At 46.1% G+C, this 17,288-nt stretch overlaps 1 protein-coding gene across 2 annotated transcripts in view; it reads right to left on the bottom strand.

The window, feature by feature from the left end:
- PKNOX2 (PBX/knotted 1 homeobox 2) overlaps window positions 1-17,288 on the bottom strand; it is a 91,843-nt gene that overhangs the window by 42,852 nt on the left and 31,703 nt on the right. The window contains exon 1 of one of the 2 annotated variants that reach the window (XM_064470768.1): window positions 12,830-13,595. The exons of the other annotated variant lie outside the window; for it this stretch is intronic. The gene's annotated coding sequence lies outside the window, so the exon portion shown is untranslated. Of the gene's footprint in view, window positions 1-12,829; window positions 13,596-17,288 lie in introns of those variants that run through there. 2 annotated transcript variants of the gene reach the window in all.

The raw sequence follows: 17,288 nt of genomic DNA on the forward strand, positions 1-17,288 counted from the left end.
TGATGGAGTCAGGACAGTTCGCCTCTGTTTTACAGGGAAAAAGGAGTTTAACTGTGTCCTGAAGACACCAAAGAGGGATACAAAGGCGATCCTCAGTATGGACGCTGCATCAAAATGCAATGATGCATCCTCCTCCAACAACAGGAGGTACCTCCAAAATACAGACCCATGGTCCAAGGCCATGGCAATGCTGTTGGGACTTGAGCAGCCTTAAATGCCTGGATCCCCGGGGCCGAGCTGTGCTACCTGACAACCTCCTGGCTCATGTATAAAGTAAGAAGAGAAGCGATAAATCACTTTGGCACCTTCCCTGGGCAAGGCAGCCCCCGATAAAAGCCCAAAATTCAAGGGAGGCAGCCTGACACCACACTATTCCCAGCGCACCCTGTTACGCAGATTAATCCTTCTTGATGGAGAATTACAATTAGGGCTCCGTCTTAAGGACATATCAGCAATCAGATATCTTATCAAATGCCACCTCAATTATTCAAATAATCCCTGGCTCTTAGATTTGGGTGCTGTTTAGGGAAAGCGGTCCGATTAATGTGCTGACACTTCCCCATCACGTCCAACATCCTCAACTTCATGTCTGATTACAGAATTTGCATTCAATTTAATATTTTCCATCTGGAGTAAATGAATAATCCGAGTACCTACCCCAGCCTTAATTACATTTGTTAAATTAAAAACCCAGGATGTGAGAAATTTAAATGCATGTAGCTCCGTGGCCAGACAAACCTGCACGTTCAACCTGCCGCAGCCCTGCCATCTCCTGCTCCAATTTCTCTTCCTTCCCCATAGCCATGCATCAAAGAAATTACAACTAGAAAACAAAAATTCTTTCTAAACGATGAAACAATAGATGATCTTTTGACATTTGCAGCACTGTTTGCAGGGGAATGAGATAAAATGTAATAAATTCATATACTTCTGTGTGTTTCTTGGCTCCAGCAGCTAAAATTTCCATCTCTTTATGCAGGAGTCCTGGGGAGCAGAAATCCTTGATAATGCCAAACAATTCAACACTTTATTTTCTCTTTACGCCACACCATGCAAAACACAGGCTTCAAGCTGCCAGCTGCTGGGAGTGAAACCAGATGCCACATCCCTTTTCCATATGGAAACAGAAATCGCCCCGTCTGGGGGCGCGCGTGCTCCCCTCCGTCGCAACCCTCCGTGACCCCAGGGTTGCTACCGGGACATGGCAAAGCCTCTCCCCAACAGCAAAAAAATATCCTTGCAATGGTGCAATTGTAATTTTTTACACTCAGCCTGGTTCAGGCCAGATCCTGGTCAGCCATCAGCCCCGGAGATTTGCCCCAAGCCACCAAATTTCCTAATTCTAAAATACAAAGGTAAACAGGGGGGTGGAAATCAAACCACTGAACGTGACATTTTTTTTTAAATAGCTTTGCAGAAACTTGCTAAATGCCCCTTCATTTGGAGAAGATGAAACTTAAAAGGCTGGAATTAATAGGTGGACTCAAGCTGGTGGCAAGAAAAGCAGCCAAATAATTAAAGAATAATTAGACATAAATGGAAGATAAAGCATTTCCAGCCCTGGCCATTCTAGGAGCAACACTCCATATATCGCGTGATACAAAACGTCCAATAAATGTATTTGGGTGTTGATCTAGATGTCAGCGACAATGAAAACATTCAGGAAAGTCTGTTCTTAGCGCTCCCAAAGACTGAATTAAATAACTTACGAGTGAGGGAGTGCAATGGTAATAATCGCCCCCGGTTTGGGGCTTGCAAGACCGGTAATAAAACACAGCTAAAAATATTCAGGAAAGCCACGCTCGGGTAAAGTGAGACAGGTGAGAGCAGAGCCAAAAATAGCTTCTCCCTTTGCTCCCAGCGTGCTCGCAGCTCAGACGACATTTCTGCACTCCGGGGAAGCTGGATTTGACTCCCCACCCCCAAAAAAATCCCTTCAGAGGGTGTAACAGAGCGTGTCCCCCCCCAGGCACAGCAGCAGGATTTGGACATCGGAGAATTCCCCTCCGAGCAGGCGGCTCGGATGCCGTCTGACGGACATTGCGGTTCCTCATCCTTTCTGGCTTTCTTCTGCTTTGTTTTCAGTTAACAGTTATGGTGCCGGAGGAGAAAACATCATGTTTTAGCAATGAGGTCCCCAGTGAGCCTGTTTAAAAATTAATTGGTGCCATACAACGTATTAGCAATGAATAGTAATTTTAGGTTTTGTACCTACTTCATCGCCTTCTATACTGCCATTATTCCAGCTTTTCTATGCTCATCCCAGCCAGCCAGGACCTAATATGGAGCGTACCTGAGAAACTGTTGCCCGTGTCTCCTGGAAACACCCCATTCAACACCACGCACACAACCCCACTATGTGTTTTTGGTTGAGCTTCTAAATAAATTAAGGTTGTTGTAGCTGAGCTGGCCAGAAGGTAAGAATCTGCTCTGCTCATGGAGCAGGTTCCTGCCGTCCCAAAACTGCCATCATCCAAGGGCACAAGCCTGGCTGGCCCCTCCACGGCTCCTGTGCAAGGTGGGTGTTGTCATATGGAGGAGGTTGTGGGTCCTGGCTTCATGCAGGATGGAGGACAGAGATCCTCCATGGGTGGAGTTGCCTCAACCCTGGGAATGGAGAACCTTCAAGGATGGAGATCCCCCATCCCCAAGGATGGAGATCTGCCAACCCCAAAGATGAAGATTCCACCCCCAAACCCAAGAAGGAAGATCCCCATAACGCAAAGATGGAGACCCCACCAAATCTGAAGGTGAAGATGCCCAAGCCTCAAGGATGGAGCTCCACAAAACCAATGGAGATCCTCCTAACTCCATGGATGGGAATTCCCCCAACCTCAAGAATGGGGATCCCCCAAATGTAAAGGTGGAGATCTCCAAAACCCAAGGATGGAGACCGCCAAACCTCAGGGATGGTGGAGATCTTCCTAACCCCAAGTACAGGGGTCCCCCCAGCCCTGAGGATATGGTTCTCCAAACTCCCAAGGACCCTCACAACCCTGAGGATGGGAATTCCCCAAACTCCAGGGATGCAGATCCCAAATCTATGTGTGGAGCCCTTCTGAGGAGAGCCAACCCTCCAGCCATGAGGATGAAGATTCCCCCAAAACCCAAGGTTGGAAACTGCCCCTTCCCCAGTCCCAAAGAGGGCGATCACCCCCTGGGACTTCCCTGGCTGCATCCCTTACCCCACACCACACCGGGCAGGACCTGGGGGCATCACCCTGCTCCGGTGATGGCCACCCTCCCAAATTACAACCCCAAACGAGCTGCCATCCCGCTCCTTTGGGCAGCAAGCAAGGCGGCCAGGACCAAGGAGCCTCGCCGCGTTGGCCGCCTTCAGGTGGATGGCGAAGCTGAGGGGGATTTGCAGGGACATCTGGAATATATTCATTTTACGGCATGTTTCATATCACAGACAGGTACTTTGAAGCAGTTAAGTAGTAGCAGGGCGGCACGTCCCCATGGGTGGGCTGCGGTTTGTGCTTTCAGCCCGAGCTGCCCCGGCATGACAAAGGGGCTGGGGAGACGGAGCTGACGTTTTCCAAACACAGCTTTGTGCCTCTGGGGGCAAATCCAGAAAGAAATTAAAACCCAAACGGCAAAAAAAAAAAAAAAAAAAAAGAAAAAAAAAAGAAAAAAGAAACCAACCCCCACGTCTAAGCGATTTTGATCCCCGTATCAGGCTATTAACAGTCCCATCACAAATTGTAAATGACTCAGATAAATTAAACGGCTTAGCAGCTGCGAGGAAAGGCCTTTCCGAAGATTCATTTGTTTTGCGGAAAAGAAATTATTCAGAAATTTAAAATCTTTTCCAGCGGCTTGACGCAGATGCCCCTGCCAAAGCCCACATGTTGCTGCTCGCGCAGCCCCGGGATGCAGCCGGCCCCCGAAAGGAAAAGCTCTCTGTGAGCATCCGAAAGAAGGGGGATGCGGACACGGTCCCATTAGTGCGCCACTAACGAGGCTGTGCCTCCTCCCAGCAAACCTATTAAAAGCCTCGAGCGATGAAGAGGCCTGAAAGTGGGATGATTTTGACCCAAAACACCCCCATGGTGAGAGGAACCCAGCGACCGAGCTGCAATTAAAACAGGCTTCCCTGGCATAGTCCTGCTCCCCATCCACATCCCTTTTAGCTCACGGAAAATTGGGGGGGGGGGGATGGTTTCACCTTCAGATGCTATTTTGCCAGCAGCAACATCTCAAAACCACTTTTAGTGGAAGTTCAGAGATATGAAAGATGCAAAATGCCCCTAAATTATTCACAAGGCATTTCAATCGAAGCCCCGCGATGGGATAAAGGGAAGGATCTTGTGACGGAGCCACAAGCCTGGGATGTCTCCTGGTCTCTGTCTGGATGGAAAAACCCTCCTTGTATTTACTGGGGAGAAGGGAATGGGGGAGTGGATAAAATAAAAGGGTTTTCTCCAACCAGAAAAGGGCTGGAGACTGAGAAAACACAAGGAGCACCCCTTTTCAGGTGCATCCAACCCAGCTAGCACTTGCCTGTCGGTAACACTGAAGCTTTTCAAGACTTTAACAGGATCGGAGGAGCAAAATTAAAGTGGGCATGGGAAGAGAAACTGCAAACCAAAAACCCCGCCATGACAAGAAGGGATAGAAGCAACCAAAAAAACCCAGTGAAAAATAAGTAAGAAACTCAGAAGTGATTTTGCATTTCAAATACAGGAGGTTTTCAAAACGAAGAAACCGTGAAAGACCTTTTTTCTTCCAGTTTTTCCTCTCTGTTTTGATTCTTTCTGTTTCATTGAGCATCCAGGTGCTCCCGAGCTGGGATTTCTATTTCTCCATCTCCTACTCAGGGCAAAACCCCAACAACTCAGTGCAAAGGAGAAAAAAAAATCCCCGAAAGTAGGACACCAAGCCCTGCTCAAGCCAAACTCAGCTTGATGCTCACTAATTACCCAGTAATAGTATTTATATGCTGCTGGCACGCTTGGAAATGAAGCTCCTAATAACTGAGGTCCACATCAATATTAATGTCCCGACTTGACTCTCGATATCTGGGGACCAACGGGAGATAAAGAAAAATCACAGCGAAGTGATGGAGGGAAGAAAATGAAATAAAAAGTTGTTTTTCCCATGTCTGGCAGGAAGGGACTGCTTGAGATCAAATGATGGGATCCCCCCTTGGCGTGTGTCAGCAATAAAAATAAATATAAATTCTAAGTTCCCATCTCTGCGGTATAAATATTCCAGGAGCAGAGATTTTTTCACCATCCGTAAGCCTTTCCCCAAACTTGGGAGCTTCCCCAGAGGTAGGAGAAGGCTGGAAAAACACTTTGCTTGTTATAGGAATGGATTTCTAAAATTCGGGGCCTTCCCCTTACCTGAGTTACTCCAAAACGACTGCCTGCAAATATTCATCCCTGCAAACTTCAGTCCGCTTTTGGTTGCCCATGCAAAACCTCAAGCTTTGGGTTGGCTCAGCAAGAAATGCTGCTTGTAACGAGCTCCTGAAAGCATTTATTTTTCCAGCAACGCTTCGGTCCTCACAGAAAGAGGGAGCCCATCCCCCCCAAATTCACCAATATTACATTGCACATGAACATGCGCGTGAATATTTGCAGAACCGTGATCACGCAGGGCATGGCGTGGGTTGCAAATGTGCCCCAGCACCACTCTGGAATTCCATTAAAAACAACTTTTCTTAATAATTTCTATACAGGAACGCTTGGCACACCGGGAGCTTTTAGGCAGAGTTTAAATGGAGTTGTTAAACTATTAACAGCCTGCAGTAAGGCTGTGATAGGGTTGAGCTGCATGTGCTCTGCGCACCTCATGCAAGGCGTTATCAGCAATGTCTGCGCTCGGCACGCATCAAAAAAAAGCACAGAGGTCTTCCATGGAAAATGCAGTTCCAGGAAACCCAACATTTCTCAGGTAAAGATGCACGTTTTCAGGATTTTTTTCCATCAAAACAAAATCTGGCAGCTTGAGAGTGAGCGTGGGCATGATGTTTACCCTGTGGAGTGTTGGGTCTGGTGTTAACCCCCATTGTTGACCTGTCAATTAGTGTTGAGCTGTGCTTGTTAGTTATTAATAGTCAAAGAAAATTAATGGAAGGTGTAAAGTTCAAGTCCAGAAATTCAACGTTAGGATCTTCCCAGATCATTGTTTTTCAGTACTTTTGTTTCGATGTAAGTTGAGAATTGCCCTACTTTTAGTCAAATTCCAAGCAAGAAAAAGGCACGTTCTAGAAAAACCTTGAAAATGGATGTTTTCCTTCCCCAGTAAACCATGGTTATGAACCATTTACTGACAGGGATTTATCTGAACAGTTATTAAACAACAGCAACGAGTAACACGTTGACCTTTCAAAGAGCCAACCCTGTGCCGACAACTATAACAGCAACAAGTAGCACGTTGACCCTTCAGAGAAGAGCCAACCCTGTGCCGACGACTACCCTCCACAGAAGCAGGACTCGAGCCAGCTGCCCGAAGAGTGCCATAACAGTCAAATGCCACTATAAAGTGACTTCAAATGTTACAAGAAATCCCGAGAAACCGACTATTTATAACTTCGTTTGGCAATTTGGGCTGGAAAGAGCGCTCTGCAGTTGTAGGCTTGGCCATCAATTCTGGTCAAACTCGTGAAAATCTTTCTACAGAGCAACTGAGTGACCCAGTGAAAATGGCTATTTTTCATACGCGAATTTTCCCAAAGCTTAAATCACCTCCTTATTAAATAATTTCTTAGTTCTAACTTGTGGAAAGAGGCCACAAGGTCTCTTCCAAGAAGAGTGGTCTAGAAGAAGTTGGAGGGTAGAAACGAGCTTTTCTGAGGGAAAAAAAGTGAGGATTTCCACTCAAGAGAAGTTGACTGGCACCACTGGAGGACCCAAACCCTAAAAGAGGGCTTTTCTGTCTGTCTTTGTTGGGATAATGGAAGAAGAACCATGAGAAGTAGCACAACCTTCTTCCAACTTCTCCGGCTGCAGGCGCTCATCACCTTTTGGGCATTCAGAAACACCGTTTTTCCGAGCAAAACCACGTCAACCCATGAGAAGACCCTTCCCCACCACTTCCACCCACGATGAGCGAAGAAGGAACACCTTGCCCCATCAGCACCAGAGAAAACATCCAAATCACCCCGACGCGGAAATGCCTCCCTATCTGCCTCCCGATGGCTTTTTCCCCCAAGGAACCTCCGAGATGCCCAAAAGCTGCCCAAAATCACCACTTATCAAAAAAAAAAAAAACAAAAAAAACCTAAAATCAAATGAGAAATTGAGCCAATTAATTATTTGGGAACTGACGCAAGTTGACACACCGCACAATCAACTTGCTGTATGGCCTCCTGTGCCGGACATGGCTGGTTTATGGGTGCTTGATGTTGGCCCCATTTTTATTTACCATGAAACAGGAGCTGCATTGACTGGGATAAAGAAGAGTAAAAGCAATTTTGAGGGACGCTGCAGCTTTTCGGCTCTCCGTCGAGATACTGTCGGCTGATCTCCTGCACAGCTGCTCCATGCTGAGTGGGCGCATCCCACCTCCAACGCCATTGGCCATCAACAAATGTGGGAATAAATACAAGTTTGGGGTTTTTTTTTACAGTTGATGTGACTTATATGGGGATTTTTGGGTGGGGTTTTTTTTGAGGAATATGCAGTGATTTATCCAATATTGCAGTTAAATGGAAAAAAAACCCCAACCCTTCTTTGCTGTCTCATCTCCACCGACGCGGGCAGCTGGAGAGGATTCAGCATGGTGACCACCATCCTGCAGAAAACTGGGTCAGGACTACTTAATACCAAAACTGGGGGGAAATATTTTATTTCTTCAGCAATAAATGCTCCTTTTTTCCAAAGCGCTAGTCCAGAACAGAGAAAAACATTAAGTTTTGAAATGCCTCAATGAAATTTAATTTTTGGTTTGAATCAACAGCTTCACATGGTGCCATTTTAACGCTATTTTAAGTTGAAATGTCAATTGGAAACTAACATTTTAAAATGTCAAAACATTTCACGTCTGCAGACGGAGCCGATAGTTTTTTGCTTCCATGTGTCCAAACAGAAAACGCTTTTGGAATTTTACCGTGAAAAAAATTATATATATATTTTTAAAAATCAATATTTTGACTTCTCAGAATGAAAACAAAGCTAAAATATAATATTTCCTCCAGGATGCAAACACTATTTTCTGACAAGCTGTAATCACCAAAAAGTAATCTGAACCAAATGTTTGCTACCACGGCCTCTTCTAGCTACACGGGAAGAGAAGAGAAACAGGGATTTTTGTTATTGTAGACTCTCTGAACCCTTTTTTTTTGCCAGTTATTTCTCTATTTCTACAGCTTTTCTCTATTATATCCCAACAGGATAAAGCTAGGGTGCAGGAAGCCCCTTCCACCACCCAGAACCATTTCCAACGCACTGATTTCCCTTAATAGTGGGGGGAAAACCTGGGAAAAAAGATGGTTTTTCATCTCTAGAAGAGGCAACATTTGATTTGGGGGGGGGGGGTTCACTGTATTTTACATTAATGACACCCCACAGTTTGGGGGGGGTTGGGGGAAAACAGCACCGGGAGTTTTTTCCCGCGCTCACACCAGCTGCAGGGAGCACATGCATGGGGGGGGTGGGGTTTTTTTATCCAGTATACATGTAATTTTCCAGTGATCTCACCTTTTAAATTCCTGCCTCGGCCATGCGTTGCCAAAAAAAAAAAAAAAAAAGAAGGGAAAAAAAAAAAAGAAGAAAAGCAATCCAGGCCAGCTGAAGTAAAAACAACAAAAAAAAGAGAGTATTTTACAGATTTTTCTGGTTCCAGGAGCTGGGTGTAAAAATGAAGCGCTGCAAAATGGGATGAAAACCGGCGTTTTTGGAGCCATCGCCGGGCTGTAAAGCAAGTTTTTCATCCCGGAGCTCACAGTCCCACCACCCTCGCCGGAGTGGCTGGGCCACCCTCCGTCACCTTTGCATCTCCCCCAAATTTCTCTTTTTTCTCTTCTTTTTTTCCGAGCCGGGGCTACAGCCCCGCGCAGGGAATAAGCGCAATTATCTCGTCTCGCCACATTTTTTCCAACGCTGCCTGAGGTTTAATTAAAGCCAAGCGAAAAACACAGAGGAGAAGCGCTTGGTTGCAATATCGCCCCACTGCATGCGGCGGGGAGGAGGGGGAAAAAAGAGGGAAAAAGGGGGAAAAAAGGGAAAAAAAAGAAAACCTTTATCGTAGACTTTTAAATTTAATTTAGCAAACCTTCCTGGGTATTGCTCCTTTATCATATTTCCTTTGAAAATAGAGATATAAATATATATATATATGGATACGTGTGCGCCCGTGGGTATATATGCATATATATACGTATGCTGGGATACACACGCACCCACCTGATATAAAAAATATATATATAAGCACACCCTAATCCCCTGTAATCTCCTTGAATTACACCTAAATCACCCTCCTTGCAGGTGACCTTTCCACAAAAGGCTGTTTCTATGCCAACAGCATTGTTTGAGTCAGGCGAGAGAAAAAAATACGGCACGATAATGTTTAATTTTTTGCTTAATTTGGCGTTTTTACTGATGCCCATGAGCCAGTTGATGCTAGAAACCCCCTCCCATCATGGGAAAAAATTCATATTAAAAATTAATTCATATATATAGGGTTTGAATATCGGGGGGAGAGCGTGGCAACCTCAACCCATTTTACATTTTTGCCTAAATTCCTCATCAGTTTGGGGTAAAATTCCCCTTGTTTTGGGGGTTTAAGAGCAAAATCCTGTAGGTTTGAGGTCCTTTTCACCTCAAAATCTGCATTTCTACCTCCTTCCCCACCTCGCCCTGCGAACGCAACCCACAGGCATCACTTCCTACCATAAAGTCCAAATATGGAAAATTCCAAAAATCCCCCGTTTTTTTTCCCTTTTTGGGGAATTCCAGCAAGGAACTTGTCTCCAATGGGAAAAAAAAATAAAATTACAATAAATAGCAGACCCAAACTCTAAAAAATTCAGAGAAATTGTTAAAAAATTAATATGCGTCATGGCGGCGAGTAACCCCGGGTAATAAGGTGGTGATGAGATTTGGCGGAGTAAAAGCAACGCAATTTAAAGAATTTTCTGAGGAAAAAGGCTGGTTTGGGTCCGGATAATTCTATTCCATCAAAAATTTGGGATATTTTTCCTCACTTTCTTGAGTTCCTTGAGTTCCAGCTCAGCCCGTAAAGGCAAATCCCAAACCGGAGCGTTTAAAAATGATACAAAGAAGGAAAAATGAGATTTTTTTTCCAGCACAAATGACTAGTTTTCACTCATTTCTGGGGGATTTTGGTGTGTTTTAGGGAGTGGCACAAAGACCCGCGGGCCCGTTGGGTCGCGGCATCCCCAGAATTGCCTTTTTTTGGGGGGTCATTGCAAGAGGGATGTCATCCAAGTTCCTGCGCGTTATTTTATTGGCGGGCAGGGATGTTATTCTTATTTTTCTTCTGACCCAACCCAAACACCTTCGCGTGTCTCAGGGGGGAATATATTCCTGATGGCTCCATCTCGCAAGGCGCCAAATAAAGAGGATAAAAATACTGGTTGCCATGGAAACGTAAACTCCAGAGTTTGAAAATACCGGAATTAAACCTTGCACTAATTTCAGTCCTTAAACCTCCGTTTTTGCGTCCATGTTTTGGAGGGTTTGGGGGGTTTCGGAGCAAAAAAAAAAAATCTGAATTTCAAGCAACCCAACCATGGTTCAACATCCTGACAGATGGTTCCCCCCCCCTCCAAAACCAGAAAGACATTTATAAAGAATTTTTTTAAATTAAAAATAAGGATTAATCCCAGCTTGTGGAATCGCCTCTCGCCATCCGGCCTCGGAGCCATCGCTCTGCATCGGAGGCGGCCCGGCAAGGAGCTGAGCACCCAGGGCTGGGCTGAGATAAATACCACAGGAATCAGTGCGATCGTCCGGGAAAACTACTCGCGAGGCTTCATTTTATTTGCTTAAAATACACCACGATCACTTAATAAATATTAAATCAGAATAATTAGGCCCCAGCGCTAACAATGGTCAGCCAGAGCATCCCCTTTTCTGGCGGCATCTTTAGCTTTGAGGAGGCTTAAAACAACTTTTGGGGTTGGTGTCTGCAAAACTGCTCAGCCTGAGCAGGGGAAAACCACGCTCAGAGGGAAAAAAATCTTTTTAAAATTCATAATAAGCAACAAATTTGGGATCGCAAGCGAGGGGAGAGGCAGCGGGTCACGTAAGAAAAGCTAAACAGTAATAAAAGGATTATGAATTAAAAGGGGGCAGGGGTAATCCTCTGAGCAAAGAAAGCTTCCCATCATTAAACTTGAGTTTCCAAAGGCAAAACAGAAGAAGGAATTCATTCTTTGCGTCAGAAAAACACAGAGTTACTGGAACTAATTTGTTGGCAATGGCAATAAATCGACTCTACGCCGGCACCTGGGGAACTCTGCAAGTCTGAAGGTTTTGCGATGCGATGCAATGCAACGCGTCCGCACGTTTTGCAACGCCACAGGTTTGTTCGCAGCTTCTGCACCGCACTGCAACGTGTTTGCAGGTTTTGCGATGCAATGCAATGCAACGCAACGTGTTCGCAGCTTCTGCACCGCCCTGCAACGTGTTTGCAGGTTTTGCGATGCAATGCAATGCAACGCAACGTGTTCGCAGCTTCTGCACCGCACTGCAACGTGTTTGCAGGTTTTGCGATGCAATGCAATGCAACGCAACGTGTTCGCAGCTTCTGCACCGCACTGCAACGTGTTTGCAGGTTTTGCGATGCAATGCAATGCAACGCAACGTGTTCGCAGCTTCTGCACCGCACTGCAACGTGTTTGCAGGTTTTGCGATGCAATGCAATGCAACGCAACGTGTTCGCAGCTTCTGCACCGCAACGCAACGTGTTTGCAGGTTTTGCGATGCAATGCAATGCAACGCAACGTGTTCGCAGCTTCTGCACCGCACTGCAACGTGTTTGCAGGTTTTGCGATGCAATGCAATGCAACGCAACGTGTTCGCAGCTTCTGCACCGCAACGCAACGTGTTTGCAGGTTTTGCGATGCAATGCAATGCAACGCAACGTGTTCGCAGCTTCTGCACCGCAACGCAACGTGTTTGCAGGTTTTGCGATGCAATGCAATGCAACGCAACGTGTTCGCAGCTTCTGCACCGCAACGCAACGTGTTTGCAGGTTTTGCGATGCAATGCAATGCAACGCAACGTGTTCGCAGCTTCTGCACCGCACTGCAACGCAACGTGTTTGCAGGTTTTGCAACGTTATCCCACTGCAGGTTTTTCAATGTGCTGTGCTTGTAGGATTTGGCAACTCTGCAATGCACTGCACGCTTGCGCTTTTGCAGCTTTCCAGTGCAATGTGTATTTGCGTTTTTCTGCAGCTTTGCGGTGCAGCCCCCATTCGCTTCCTTTTGCAGCTTTGCAATGCAATGCCTCTTTGCCTTTTGGGGTATTTTTGCAACATTGCCCGGACCTTTGCAACTTTGCATCGCTTCAGACGCTTGTGCTGGAAGCGCTGAATCCATTCGACCACCTCCATAACATGGGTTAAATTTCCTGCAAAATTCAGGCCGATGCTTTTGAAACCACCCCCAATCCCAGCTGCAAAACTCCAGGTGACAGAGACAATGCGGCACCCTGTTGTTTCAACAAATGACTATTTCCACTCTCTTCTACCCCCCAAAATAGGAGGGTTCTGTGTAATTTCATTTCTCTAGAGCAACCAGGCCGCTATCCTGCTGCATTTTGAGGAGAAAAAGCTCTGTTTTGGGGCATTTGTGGATGTTAGTGGGACGCTCCGCCGGACACAGAAGCAACTGCAGGAATTTACTTACCCAGGTGACGATTTCCTTTCGCAGCAATATCCCCCCCAAAAAAACCAAAAAAACTGATTTGGGGAGAAATGAGCCTCTGTGCCCAAAAAGGTTGTTTTTCTCCCAAAATTCCTAGCTAGGAGAGGAGGCTTGGCCACTTGAATGCCTCTGCAAAAAGAAAAAGCACGGGAAAACAATAGAAAAGCAGCAAAAAAGGAAGGAAAAGTGACAAAAAGGGAAGGGAAAAGCAAAAAGGGGAAGGAAAAGCAACAAAAAGAGGGAAGAAATGCAAAAAAAGGGAAGGAAAAGCAACAAAAAGGAAGGAAAAGAAACAAAAAGGGAAGGAAAAGCAACAAAAAGGAAGGAAAAGCAACAAAAAGAGGGAAGAAAAGCAAAAAAGGGAAGGAAAAGCAACAAAAAGGAAGGAAAAGCAACAAAAAGGAAGGAAAAGCAACAAAAAGAGGGAAGAAAAGCAAAAAAAGGAAGGAAAAGCAACAAAAAGGAAGGAAAAGCAACAAAAAGGGAAGGAAAAGCAACAAAAAGGAAGGAAAAGCAACAAAAAGAGGGAAGAAAAGCAAAAAAGGGAAGGAAAAGCAACAAAAAGGGAAGGAAAAGCAACAAAAAGGGAAGGAAAAGCAACAAAAAGGGAAGGAAAAGCAACAAAACGGGGGAAAAAAAGGCCAAAAAAAAAGGAAGGAAAAGCAAAAAGCCTGGAAAAGCAAGGAAAACGAAGCAAAAAGCAAGCTCGTCGGAGCAGTTTGGGGGAAAAAGGTTGCAGTGAGCTCGGCGGAGCCGCTCTCCCGGCGCCCCAGAATCCCTCGCTGTCCCCCCGTGGGCTTGAGTAAACAGCATCGAGCGGCCGGGCTCCGGCCACACTCCTGCGGGCCGGGCTTTTAAATAAATAGGTTAAATCGGCCGCAGGCGAGGGGCAGGGAGGGAGGCGGCTCGCGGGGTCCCCGTACCAGCAGGCACCCCGCGTTTTAGGGGTGCTGGGGGGGGGTTGGGGGGGGTCTGCGGCTCCCCCGCACCCGAAATATAGGACTTTCTGGGTAGCGCGGGAACGGGACGCGCTGTTTTTGGGGGCAAGGCGAGCGTTGCGAATGGATCCTGTACGGCGCGGGCTCCAGCCGGAATTAACCTGCCACCGCTTTCGTTCCGCGGCCGGAAAATTCAAGGTCTGGGTATGACAGAGAGAGGGGCGTGGGCACACGGGCGCCCAGTTCCGTTACACACCATATAGTATATATTATATTATATTATTTATTATAATATTATATATAATATATATTATAGCTTATATTATGCATTGTCTATTATATATTATTTATTATATATCTTGTATATTGTATATTATCTGTGTAAGTGTTGTATGTTATGTATTATGTATTTTGCATTATGTATTATATATGTTATACGTTATATATGTTGTATATGTTGCACGTTATAATATATAGAAATAATATGCAATGTATTGGTTATTATTCCAATAATATACTATATATTTATCCCATATATTTTTATATATATGCTATGGTATGCCATGTATTATAACATATATGGGACCAATAAGTTATTTATTCTCTATTATTCCCATATAGGGATATAAATTGTACAATGGGAAGGATATACAATATATTATGTATTATTCCAATATATATTATCTATTATTCCCATGTATTATATTATATTATATACGTGACACGTATGGCATGGTATGGTACAAGGATATGATAGATGATATATGATAGATGATATATGATATATGACGTGACGTGACATATATGGAGCAATAAATAATATAAATTAATCCCATATATGGGAATCTATATAATGGGAATAATACAGAATATATTGTATATATTACCTATTTCAGTATCCACTGTACACACCGTATGTACGCGTTCGCATCTACGTGAGCCTCGTTATTTCCCTTGGGTACCGGGGGAAGGCGTTCCCGCAGCCGGGAGCGAGGGGGCAGCGGCCGGGCGCCGAGCGCCGCGTGAGGCGGCCGCGGGGGGCACGGCCCCTCGCAGCCCCCCCCCAAACCCCCTCTTCCCCCCCCGATAAACCCCCGCTGATTCACTCCAGGGACGCTTCCGGTGCCCCGAAACCACCCAGATGTTCATGACGGGGGGAGGAATAAAGAGATTTCCCTTATGGCCCACCACCCTGGCCCGCAGGAGCTGAAATGCGCTGCCTCCCCCACCCCGAGGCTTCACCTCGCCCTGTTTTTCAGCCCCTCCCTAATAACAAACAAGCCAATAAAGCAAAGGCGAAAATATATTCATTAGGATTGATAACGCTCATTAAAACCGGCGGTGGAGGAAAGCATGACTCTGCTTCGGAGATGTAAGGGGGGGAAAAAATGCAAATCCTTCCGCATGAAAAGAGGAGATTTCCCTAATCGCCCCAATCAAACGCCGGCGCAATTATCTGCGGCCAACCCAACGGGTTAAAATTATCCTCTTCATCTCCGGACACAGTACGGAGCCGAAAAATGTTTCATTTTAATAAAAATGAAATCTGGACCCTGCAGAAACCAGCTTCACTAATGACGTGTTTACACAGAAAAAGACAATTTCTATTTAATGGTGATTACTAGCAAGAAGAAATTAAACTTCCTGGAGTATATGGGTTAGAGATAATGGGAAGAAAAGTAAGTTATTGAGAGTGCGTAAATCAGGAGGGCTGCAGACGGGGGGCTGTATCCGCACGTGCCGCCCGCTAGGAGCACGCGCTCCTGCCTCGCCGGGCTCCTGCAGGGGTTCTTCGCGTGCAAAAACCGTCTACATTTCGCTACGAGGGCTTTCGCGCGCCCGCAGAGCTGCACGCAAGCGTGCAAACGCACGTGCACGCGTGCACCTGAACACAGGCACGTGCCGCCTTGCAAAGGCACGTGCAAACGCCAACGCACGCGCCCGTGCAGGCGTGAACCTGGAAGTGCACACGCAAGCATGAACGCGCACAAACACGCGTGCAAACATGCAAACAGGCAAACGTACACGCCAACGTGCAAACACGTGCATACACGCAGCAGTCTTCGTAACAAAACATACGCTTTGTTTTGCAAACCTGCCTGGTTTTTTGCTCCCACGTTGGGAGAAGAAAGCGCAAACCAGGGTTTGAGCGTGGAAATTCAGGTTTGGGGCTTGCCAGTTTACCTGTGCTGATCCTTCCTGTTCTTTTTTTTTTTTAATTATTCTTTCTTTCCAGGGCACAAATTATTTCTTTTCCAAAAAAGCCAAGCCAAGATGAGGCTCCTGCATAGGACGAAGTAAGTTTTTAGGTTCCTTTGTGTTCCAAGGCCATTCCCATCCCGCGCCGACCTGTGCAAACCCATCCCGGGGCAAAATCATTTCGATGTCAGGCTTTAATGTCTGCTCCTTTCTAAAGCGGAGCAAACATTTGCAGAACAAGCCCAGATGTGAGTTGTCATCCCCCCCGCCCCGCCTCCAGTTCAGGAATTTCAGCTCCGAGGCACATAATAAGGCAATGTCTGGGATGGTTTAATCATAGTAAAATTAAAATTGTTACCGAAGCATAATGAAGAAATGCGCTTGCGAGGAGGTTTGCAACAACAACAAAAAAAAAAAGCAGCAAAATACCAGGAGCCGAAGTCCCCAGGGAACCGTTGGTTCGGAGGAACGGTAAACAACGTGCAGAAATGCAACTTAATTATCTTTACAGCCAGAGCACGCCGACGGCCGCCGCAGCTTGCAAGGGACGCGGGAGCAGAGAGGTGCGTGCATCCCTGCGCCAAAGCCCAAGAATCCCCAAAACAGAGAGGAAAAGACTTTATCTTGCAGAATTTCGCGCGATTTTTAAGCAAATAAATAAGGGGGTGGCGCTGGGGATGCTCACCCCCATTTCTCACTCGCCTGGGCAAAACACAGCTCGTCGGGTCATTTTTTTGATCCCATTTTTTATCCTGTTAGGGCAAGGAAAGCAAACGCCTGGCTTTAACTCGGGCAGGTCTCAGAGCCCACGCGACCGCAAACCCCCCCCCCGCATTACCGCCCATCGCTTACCGGGACCATCTACCCTGAAAAACTGCTGAAAAAAAACATGGGAATGGGCAATAAAAGTGCCTAAATTCAGCTCTTTACCCAATGCTCTAGAAATTCCAGGTACGGGCCGAGTCTCTTAGGAAGCGCAAGCCCCTGCGCTTCATTTTTGCATCACCTGAAGCTAAAACGAGATCAAAAGCAGGAAAGTGCCACGCCACGGCGGATTCGGGAAGGAAAAGGGCTTGGTTTTTGCAAGGACTTGGTTTCTACAAGAGCTGCTCAGAGGCTGTGGGGTGTGGCGGGCTGCACCGGCCCCATCACAGCAGCCGGAAACGTATTTTTATATACAAATATTTGTATATTTACGTATATAAGCTGGAAATTGTGCTCATTTAAACTGGGATGGCTTAGGAGCAAAGCAAGGTTTAAAACCCAAGAACGGGGATTGCAGAGGTACGGATTTGATGGGGGGA

This window comes from Phalacrocorax carbo, chromosome 21 (assembly GCF_963921805.1).
Source record: "Phalacrocorax carbo chromosome 21, bPhaCar2.1, whole genome shotgun sequence".
NCBI lineage: Eukaryota > Metazoa > Chordata > Aves > Suliformes > Phalacrocoracidae > Phalacrocorax > Phalacrocorax carbo.